This window comes from Trichomycterus rosablanca, chromosome 4 (assembly GCF_030014385.1).
Source record: "Trichomycterus rosablanca isolate fTriRos1 chromosome 4, fTriRos1.hap1, whole genome shotgun sequence".
NCBI lineage: Eukaryota > Metazoa > Chordata > Actinopteri > Siluriformes > Trichomycteridae > Trichomycterus > Trichomycterus rosablanca.
In genome coordinates, this window is record NC_085991.1 from 15,969,990 (window position 1) to 15,980,931 (window position 10,942).

Below are 10,942 nucleotides of genomic sequence, written 5' to 3' on the forward strand. Positions count from 1 at the left end.
TCCCATCCAAAGCCTCTACATAGAAGCACAAGAGCCCTCACTGGAACTCAGAAAACTTAAACTAGCATTGCAATATACAGTCAGAACCATGAGCAACCCAAGAAACCCAGTAAATAGAACCATACACCCACCACGTCCTCCAACTCGATACAACAGACAAAATAAAATACAACCATTTGGGACTCGAATCAAACCATATCTTGAGGACTTAAAGCTAAATTCAAATATAATGGCCCAGAGCCCCAACAATACCATTCCTCCATGGAAAATCAGAAAACCAAACATCTTATTTGATCTTGCCGACAAGAAGAAAGGAACTACACACCCAAACATATACATCAATGATTTTCTTAAAATTAAAGAAAAATACCCACTCCACCTTGCAATCTATACAGATGGATCCAAAACTACTGACCAGACAACAGCAGCCATATATGCAAACGGATATACAAACAAAGACAAACTGCCCCAACAATACTCAAGTTACAGTGCAGAAGCCCACGCCATACTTATGGCATTAAAATATGCTGAAAAAGAACAAAAGCAAAAAATACTAATTTGCACAGACTCTAAATCATGCCTCAAAGCAATACAATCATACACATCAGACCATCCTATCATTAATAACATACAATGGACAATTAACATTTTAACAGAGCAAGAATATGACATACAACTATGCTGGATACCAGGACACAGTGGAATTACAGGAAATGAAAAAGCAGACCAAGTAGCTAGAGGAAAAACAAGACAAAATACAATGAACATCAAAATCCCATCAACCGACTTAAAAGCATCAATAAATCTCTACATCAAAAGAAAATGGCAAAATGAATGGAACGCCCAGCACACTAATAAACTATATGAAATACACCCAAATGTTAATACCAAGCCAAGAATTCACCAGGGACGACGCATAGACCAGGTCATATACACGAGGTGCCGAATCGGCCACTCCAGAATAACCCACCAACACCTGATAAAAGGAGAAAACCCCCCAATATGTGAAACCTGCCAAACACCTATATCAATAAAACACATCTTGATAGAATGCCCAAAATACACTAAAGAAAGAGAACAAGCACACATGCCAGAAACTATCAAAGAGACTCTCACACACGACAACACAAGAAGACTTTTAACCTACCTTGCAACCATAAAAATAAAAATGAACATATAATATGGACCAAAATATGAAGACAGATACATAATACCTATTACTGCCATTAAATGACACCAATGTGTTAAACATGGCGTTAAAACTTAAATAAATAAATAAATAAATAAATCAAAGTGTTTTTGTACAGTGTGGCACTGTGAGATGCAGGGCAGTAGTACAATGCAGAGTCAGATACTGTAGTTGAGAAGATATTGATGGATCGCCTTTATATGTCATATTTACATTAACAGTACAATAAAATTCTTCTTTTGCATATCACAGCTGCTTTGGAAGTCAGGGTCAGAGCGCAGGGTCAGCCATTGTACAGAACCCTGGAGCTGAGAAGATTAAGGCCCTTGCGACCAGTAACAATAACAATACAAACATTCAATACAATAAGAAATAACAGCATCAAGCAGTGGAAATGTCTTTTGTTGACTAACAAGGCAAAGAATAAAGTGTACAAGAGAAGTAATTAACCCTTTGAAATAAAAAAAATACAATTAAATTAAACAAACAAACCTATTATTATTATTGAAGGTGATGCTCTATGTTAATATACCAATACTTCATTATTAATATAAGGACTTCAAACTTGCCACTCACGGTCCAGGACCTCCTTTTTGTTTTTTGTTTTTTTGTTGGGGCAGGCCGGGAGTCGTGCATATAAAGGTGCAGTTGTGTATCAGGCGGCGGAGACCGTTTAGATTTTTGGTTTGCTCCTGTCCATTAAGCTCCTGTTTGTTTGTTTTGATTCATGCCTTGTTTAGTCGTGTTTCTGTTTGTCTTAGTCTAGTTTATGTTTAGTTCTGTTCAGGTGTGTTTAGTGTAGCATTTAGCTTAGCGTTTAGGTTTCATGTGTTTAGATTAGCATTAAGCATTTAGATTAGCATTTAGCATAGGTTTGGTTCCTCCATGTTCTTCAGATGTTTCTACCTTGTTTACGATCCCAGGAGCCAGTAAACATTCATCAGTTCACCTTTAATAAGCAACGTAACTTAAACCAGCAGTTTATTTTTTAATGCTTTTTATTTTTATTTTGATGAAGGAAAAGTTTCTGGTGCTCATCCTGTGGTTTGCAGGTTCTTCATTCCATCTTCTCCAGATGATCAGGAGGAACGATCCCTGTGGAGCGAGGATGTTCTGAAGGACGCCACAGCGCTGCAGAACACAGCAGAGCCGATGAGACGTATTTTGAGGATGGCAGCACCAGTACAGGGCGCACGGTCCAGCGGCTCGTTCTCTTCAGCTTCAGCATGTAGACCGGGGGCACGGAAGCACCGGCGGGCACGGACACGCCTACACAACACACACACACGTTACAGGAACACTCCAGCCTTCATCTGCTCACTAGGATGAAGATCTAGATCTAAAAATAATCACCTTGATTCTCCACCGTGGTCTCCATCAGTCTCTCACACTCTTCAGGTTGGGTTATAAATATGGGAGCAATCAGAACATGCTCGTCCTGGACGTTCTGCTGCTGCACCACTTCATCAGATGAGGACCTGAAGATCTTCTCCAGAACAGCCTCAAGTGGATCTGCTGCATAAATGAAACCTGATTCAGCACCATGATGGATTAAACACCACACAGCTGAAAAATCGCTTCAAGATGTACCTTCAATCCCTTCTTTAACCGGGTTCTACTCTTCTGGCTTCTTCTCCTCCATGCTCTGCTCCACCTGCTTCTTCTCTTCCATTTCTATCACCTGTACCTCTGGTTCCTGCCCTTGGTCCAGTAGAACCTGTGTACTCATCCCTGCATTCTCCTCATTTCCCATCATCTGATTCTCCTCTATGGTTGTCTCCTCCTGCCTCTCCTTCTTTTTGAGACTCTGCCACCATTTCTTCTTCTTCTTCTTCTCAGGTTTGGGTCTGTGCGGCTCCTCATCCTCGTCGGCCGGGACGCTACAACACCACAACTTCTTAAACCAGAACATTTTAGCTGCTGCTGCTTCGATGCTCCGTCTCAAAGTGAAGCAGCACCAGCACAGGAGCTCAGATCAGAGCTTGTAGAATGTTGTGACATCATCATGATGTCACAGTGTGTGCTGGAGCTGAGAGCAGAGCTGATGATCACAGCACCACTCAGTGTCTTTAACATTCACTTCAGATGTGGACACGCACAGTGTAGATCTGTATAGCCAAAAGTATGTGGACACCCCCAGAGATCTCACACACACACACACACACATTAAAGCATTTCTATTTTAAATGTAACTGAAGTTAATATTACTGACCAAACTAGATATAGATTTGTGTATAGAATAGATTTGTGTGTGTGTGTGTGTGTGTGTTAATCCTCATAATCTGAGCTGAATCAGGATCAGTGTTGAAACGACCTGCAGGTTCACCATCATGTTAACACACAATACTGTGAGATGCAGCTGCTAGAGTGGGTGAAGCACAGAATTACGGGTCCCCGGGATTACTGGGTTACATACTAAGATCTCATAACTACACCAACCAGGCATAACATTATGACCACTGACAGGTGAAGTGAATAACACTGATTATCTCTTCATCATGGCACCTGTTAGTGGGGGGGATATATTAGGCAGCAAGTGAACATTTTATTCTCAAAGTTGATGTTAGAAGCAGGAAAAATGGACAAGCAAAAGGATTTGAGCGAGATTGACAAGGGCCAAATTGTGATGGCTAGATGACTGAGTCAGAGCATCTCCAAAACTGCAGCTCTTGTGGGGTGTTCCCGGTCTGCAGTGGTCAGTATCTATCAAAAGTGGTCCAACAAAGGAACAGTGGTTAACCGGCGACAGGGTCATGGGCGGCCAAGGCTCATTGATGCACGTGGCCCGTGTAGTCTGATGCAACAGATGAGCTACTGTAGCTCAAATTGGTGAAGAAGTTAATGCTGGTTCTGATAGAAAGGTGTCAGAATACACAGCGCATCACAGTTTGTTGTATATGGGGCTGTATAGCTGCAGACCAGTCAGGGTGCCCATGCTGACCCCTGTCCATCGAAAGGAATGTATGCTAAATCACTGCAGTACTTGCCACATTCTGCCACACTCAACGTTTTGAGTTTTATTTTATTCCAAACACAAAGCTGCACCCCAGCAGTGCCCACGTTTCTGTAGTATAGTGGTTATCAAGTTCGCTTACATCATTAGAAAATTCTGGACCAAAATTAACTCAGACAACTTTTATTTGAGGGGAATTTGGATGGAAAGCCCATGGACTTTAAACGTTTTGAGAACATTACAAAAGCTGTTATGAAATGGATCGCATCGGACTGCAGACCCATTAACATAGTTAACGATGTGGGTCTGTGTGACGTCATACATGTTGCATCTGGAAATAGTTCATATGAATTGCCTTCTCGAATGAGTGTCACAAAGAAAATTTCGGATCTTTATGAAACACAACGAGCTCGTGTGCAGAAATTGATTGAGGAAGCTACATGGGTGGCATTGACTGGTGATTACTGGTCATTTGTGCCAATGCTAACTATATGGGCATGACAGCGCACATCATCGACCAGCAGTGGAAACTACGGTCAGTGTCACTGGGTGTTTATGCTAGAAATGTGGTTAAAGACATGTCATCTAGTAGAGGGTTAAGTTCAAACAAGTTTGTAATTGATTAATATAAATGTTTGAAAGAAATAATTGTTAATGATTTGTTATGTAATACATGCACTTGTTTATTCTTTATTTTGAAAAAAGGGGGATGTAATATTCATGCATGATTGCACTGAATATGTTGTATGATTGATTTAGAATTGATTGCATATTAAAGGGATGCTGTGATTGGTTAATGAACATGCTAATTTGCTATTGGTTGAATTATGCAGATATGTATGAAGTGGGTGGGACGTAAGAGAATGTTGTTAGTAGAAATGGCAGAATAGTAATGTGATATGTAAATATGCTGATGTTGAATAAACCACGCTTAAAACGCCAATAACTCGTCACCCTGAATCTCTTTAAAAACGAGAATAAAACACTATTGAACGCTGATGTTCTTCAGAGTTTGTCCAAACTTGAACAAGACCTAAGTGAAACATTCACAAGGCTTGAAATAAGAGGCAAAAGAGGCCGCAAAGTTCCTGTTTTGCTCACTGACCGAATGTGTACCTCTTCATGTACTCATGGAACTCTGAGGAAGAGTTGGCGTACAAGTAACAAACCCTTATATGTTTGCTAGAATTGGGGCAGACACACACATAAGAGGTTCAGACTGTCTCAGAATATTTGCAAATGCCTGCAGAGCAGAATTCCCTGAACACCTCACTTCAACGAAACTGCGCAAACAAGTGGCCACTTTGTGTCAAATCATGAACTTAAAACCCCTTGGTGGTCCTTAGCCCGTCGACGGGCTAGGAATTTTTATTATTGTGTTTCTCTGTATACTGTTACACCGTCAAAATATCATTGTTGGTAAACAAGGAACCTTCTGATAGCTTAAAATCTCTAGTTTTTAGCAACGTAAACATTGAGCTTATTTTGTTTATAAGTTCTTTTAAAAACACAAAAGAATTGTAGGTCTGAAAAATTTCTGCCAGAAGTACAGCGTTTATATTTTGTAATATTATACTGCGGTACTTACTTTCATACCGACAACATTTATACCAAACAAGCCAGCACAACTTCACCATCACATTTCTGCTGTTTGTTTTACTTCAAATACATCAGCATAAAAAATATCCCAGAAATGATTCATATCTGATAAAGCTCTGCCATCAATGCATAGCATGCAATGCATCAAGCACTCGGTAAACAACACCACCGTGACAAATGTATATCAAACAAAAGCATGAGAGCTAAACCAGCACATACCTGGATCATTTATCTTCAATCTGAGTCCAAATTTATGTTCATTAGTCCTTCCATTCCAGATAAAATCCACTTTTTGTAAATGTTTACAAACACCGGCGGCCATTTTGAATTGTTGCAAGCATGTTTTTATAACTTTATAAGTCAATATCACGCGAATATCAGCTCGTATTATAATGAGAGAGCGCTCACAGTAATCACAAAACCTCCCTCTAACTGATACTGCTCAGAGTTTGGCTGTTAGATTGCGCAATACCTTTACAGCCAATGTAGAGACAGTATCCATCACACCACAAAATACTTGTTTTTCATTGGAGAAATGCAAAAATATTAGCATATTTTGCTTTTGATTGGAGGACCAGCTTATATCCCGCCCCGCTTTTTGCATTTAGCCTCTCGGATTAGTCTTAACAGCTGTATTTCACCAGCCGTCACCATGGATACAGATTACGCACGCTGGAATGTGAAGCTTCTGAGTCAGTAAGAGAGTCAAACTTCCCTCTTAGGGCTGATAATACAGTGTGATTCAATTTAAACGACTCAGTTCGTGAAAAGTTCAACCGGCTGCCTGTATCTTGTTACAAAAGTAGCGGTTTGTATATGTGTGTGTGCGCTGGGGGAAGGGAGCGCTTACTGGCTCACTGTGAGAGTTCATCACTCCAAAAAACACTCAAATGTTATAAATAATGACTTTATAAAGTATAAATAATGCATTTTACACATTTTATCTGCAGTATAATCTGTTTATTCTGAGTTAGAAAGCTTTGGAAAGCTTTGGAGAGCAGTAAAGTGTGATGCCACTCCAGGTGCAATAACTCAAAATCAGAATGAGTTATAGGCCTAAGATTTGGGCTGGTCACAGAAAACCCCTTTGGCTACAACTCTATAGTGTTGTGTAGGTGGTCTGCAAACCTGCAGTCCTACTTATACTCACTGAAACTTTGGATTTTAAAAAAAAATGTAAAAAGCGCCTACATTTTGGGGGGTTTTTGTCATCATTTGATCATTGTAACATAACATCATGGCATTTGGCTGTGTTTTTCTGATACTTTAAAGGGTTTTCTATAACACTGAAGTATAATTTTTGTGTTATCTTATAAACTTTCTGAATGAGAAGCCTTAGAAACTAGGTATGTCTTTCAGGCGGAAAATGCACAAAAATAGGCCGGACTTAAAGAAAAATGAAATGGACCAGCTGGCCAAATTCATGGGGCATGATATCCGTGTCCATCAAGAGTATTACAGACTTTTGGAGAATACCCTTTAGCTTGCAAAGTCATGGCCAAATGTTTTGAGAATGGCACAGATTTTGGTTTTCTAGATTGTGAAGAGTGATCAGATGAATTGCAATTAATTCCCTGCCATGAAAATGACCTTATCACAAAAATTACTGCATTCCAGCCACTGCATTTCAGCCCTACAAAATGACCTGCTAACATAATTTCAGTGATGATCTCGTTAGCTCAGGAGAAAAGGTTAATGAGGACAGGACAGCTGATATCACTCTGTCAAGCCGATTGGAAGAGCAGACTAGATGCTTTAAAAGTATAGTGGTGCTTTTAAGTTTTCTTCTGTTAACCATGGTTACCTCCAAGGAAACACGTGGAGTCATCATTGCATTGCATCAAAAGGGTTTCACAGGCAAGGACATTGCTGCTTGTAAGACAGCACCCCAATCAACCATTTATCGAATCATCAAGAACTTCAAGGAGAGTGGTTCAATTGCAGTGAAGAAGGCTTCAGGGCGCCCAAGAAAGTCAAGCAAGCGTCAGGACCATCTCCCAAAGAGGATGCAGCTACGAGATTGGGTCACCACCAGTGCAGAGCTTGCTCAGGAATGGCAGAGGGCAGGTGTGAGTGCATCTGAACGCACAGTGAGACGAAGGCTTTTGGAGGATGGCTTGGTGTCAAGAAGAGCAGCAAAGAAGCCACTTCTCTTCAAGAAAAACACCAAGGGCAGACTGACATTCTGCAGGAAGTATAGGGATTGGGCTGCAGAGGACTGGGGTAAGTTATTTTCTCTGATGAAGCCCCCTTCAGACTGTTTGGGACATCTGGAAAAATGATTGTCCGGAGAAGAAAAGGTGAGCGCTACCATAAGTCCTGTGTCATGACAACAGTGAAGCATCCTGAGACCATTCATGTGTGGGGTTGCTTCTCATCCAGGGGAGTGGGTTCGCTCAAACTTTTGCCTAAGAACAATGCCATGAATAAGGAATGGTATCAAAACATCCTCCAAGAGCAACTTCTCCCAACGATCCAGGAGTAATTTGGAGATGAACAATGCTTTTTCCAGCATGATGGAGCACCATGTCACAAGGCAAAAGTGATAACCAAGTGGCTCGGTGAACAAAAAAAGTAATAAGTAAATAAAAGACTCAGTTAAAAACTATTAATTAAATAGGCTAAAGGTTCATAAGAAATAATAAGTAAGCATTGCAGTACAATGTTGGTAGAAATAAATACAGTATATATGCAATATGTAACATAATAATAATAAAAAAAATAAAATAAATAAAAAATTACAAAAGTGTCTTGCCATTAAATGTCCAGATGTGCAATGAAATAAACAGAGTGACAGATCATGTTCCATGAGTCTGTCCTGATAGTCCTGGTATTAACTCAGTGAGCGATGATGTCCCGGCACAGTGGGGATGAGTTATACAGTGAGATCGCTGTTGGTACAAACGATTTCCTGTATCGTTCCTTCTTACAGCTGAGCTGAATGAGTCTGTTACTGAAGGTGCTCCGCTGTCTGACTAGGAGGTCATGGAGGGGATATGATGGATTGTCCAGTATGGAAATGAGTTTGTTTACAGACCTCCTTTCGACCACCAACTCGAAGCCTTCCAATGAGCAGCCCAAGACTGAGCCAGCCTTCCTGATCAGTTTATTAAGTTTTTTTGCATCTCCCGCTCTGATGCTGCCTCCCCAACACACTGCTGCAAAGAACACAGCTCCCGCAACAACACACTGGTAGAAAATGGTCAGCATCTTGTTGCACACACTAAAGGATCTGAGCTTTCTCAGAAAGTAGAGTCTGCTCATCCCTTTCCTGTACACAGCCTCTGCGTTGGCCCTCCAGTCCAGTCTGTTGTCAAGCCAGACACACAAGTACTTGTACGTGTCCACCAGTTTAACATGCTGACCCATGATGGTAACAGGGCTGGTCACAGTCCTCCTCTTCCTCCTGAAGTCCACAGACATCTCCTTAGTTTTGGAGACATTCAGGAACAGATGGTTCCTAACGCACCACTTGCCAAAGCAGTCCACAAGGTCCCTGTATTCACCTTCCTGCCCATCCCTGATACATCCGACCACCACACAGAAAATTTCTGAAGGTGGCAGAGGTCTGACCTGTACTGGAAGTCGGTGGTGTACAGGGTGAAGAGGAAGGGGGAGAGCACAGTTTCCTGTGGTGCTCCGATGTTACTGACCAGGCGATCAGACTGGTAGGTCCCAAGTTGCACATACTGGGGTCTTCCAGACAGGTAGTCCAAGACCCAGTCGATCATGGCTTTGGCCAAGATGTTTTCCACATCACTGGTACCCGTTTTTGTTTGAGGCTTAGGTTGAAGAGATGCTGGAGAATCCCACATAGCTGAGTGGCGCAGACCCTCAGTACTCTCGTGCTGATTCCATCCGGTCCGGCAGCTTTGCCCAGTTTGAGTCTCTCCAGCTGTCTCCTCACCTGGCTTGCATATGTGGGGTGGTGCCACTGAGCTGAGGCATATATGGGGATTTAAGAGAGACATATGCTGCCATTAATGTAACTTCTTTTCCTGAAGGTGATGGTTCTTTAAGCAAGACAATACCAGGCGTCATTCAGCAGGCGCTACAACAGAGTGGCTTTGTAGAGACAGAGAACTTGTGCTTGACTGTCCTGCCTGCAATCCACATCTGTCTGCTATTAGAAATGTATAGGACATCAACTGTTAAGCAGCTGTATTAAGTCTTCCTTGTACTTTTGTTAGTAAAATGTTTTATTGTTTTTATCAGTTAAAGCAGCCATGATTATCAGTCATAATAAATGTGAATGACTTACCAATATGCTAAATAAGTGAACTGATTGTTGGATGCCAGTTATGAAATGTATTATGAATTGCTTGGACTAATTTCAAATCATGAAGTCCATAAGTAAAAATCATTAAGTAAAATATGCTTAAGCTTTGAAGTACATTGACATTCTATGCTAAAAAGTAAAAAAGCAAATGTTATAAAAAGGTTAAAACATAAAACATGTTAACAGCGCTCTCCTCTGAGCAAATACATTATATGCAGTGTACCAACTCATATTTCCATAAATGTTCAAACAATGCTGTGAGAAAATAGGTTCATTTAAATTATTCTTTTAATTTCAGAAAACTTAGGACAAAAGTTGAAATGCAAATGAAAAGTGTTATGTAAATTCATTTTTAACTGTTTATAAGCATAACAGTACAACTATATTCAATTGTTTGACTTTATAAACTTAACTTTGCCAGTAAAGTGCCAGTAAAGACTGTAGTGCCGCAGTAATCACAGGGGCAGCCATAAGTCAATGCCAAATGGATGACTATGTAATCACAGAGTGTGGATGATAGTCTGTCCTGTCCACAGCCAGGCTAAATGCTTGTATAAGTGAAAAAAAAAAAAAAAAGATTTTTTGTAATGTTAGGGCCTCTAAAATATTTATGTAGCTAAAAAATAAATCAATTTAAAAGATAAAATATAAAAATAAAAGTTTTTGGTGTTTTTTTTTTTTTTGTTTATTATAGAATAAAAAAAAAACTCCAGCAATTCCAACAACTACAAATTAATATTTAAATGTAAAGTTGAGGTGCATTAACAACTTTTAACCCTATAAGGTGCATGATTGACTTTACTTCAGGTAAAGGTGTGGTGGCCAGTTTTCAAGTATGTCCAGTAAGCATCCGTAATTCATTCATTTTTTTGTATTTATTTATTTATGTATTTATTTTTGTTCTAAAATGCAAAAAGCTCTT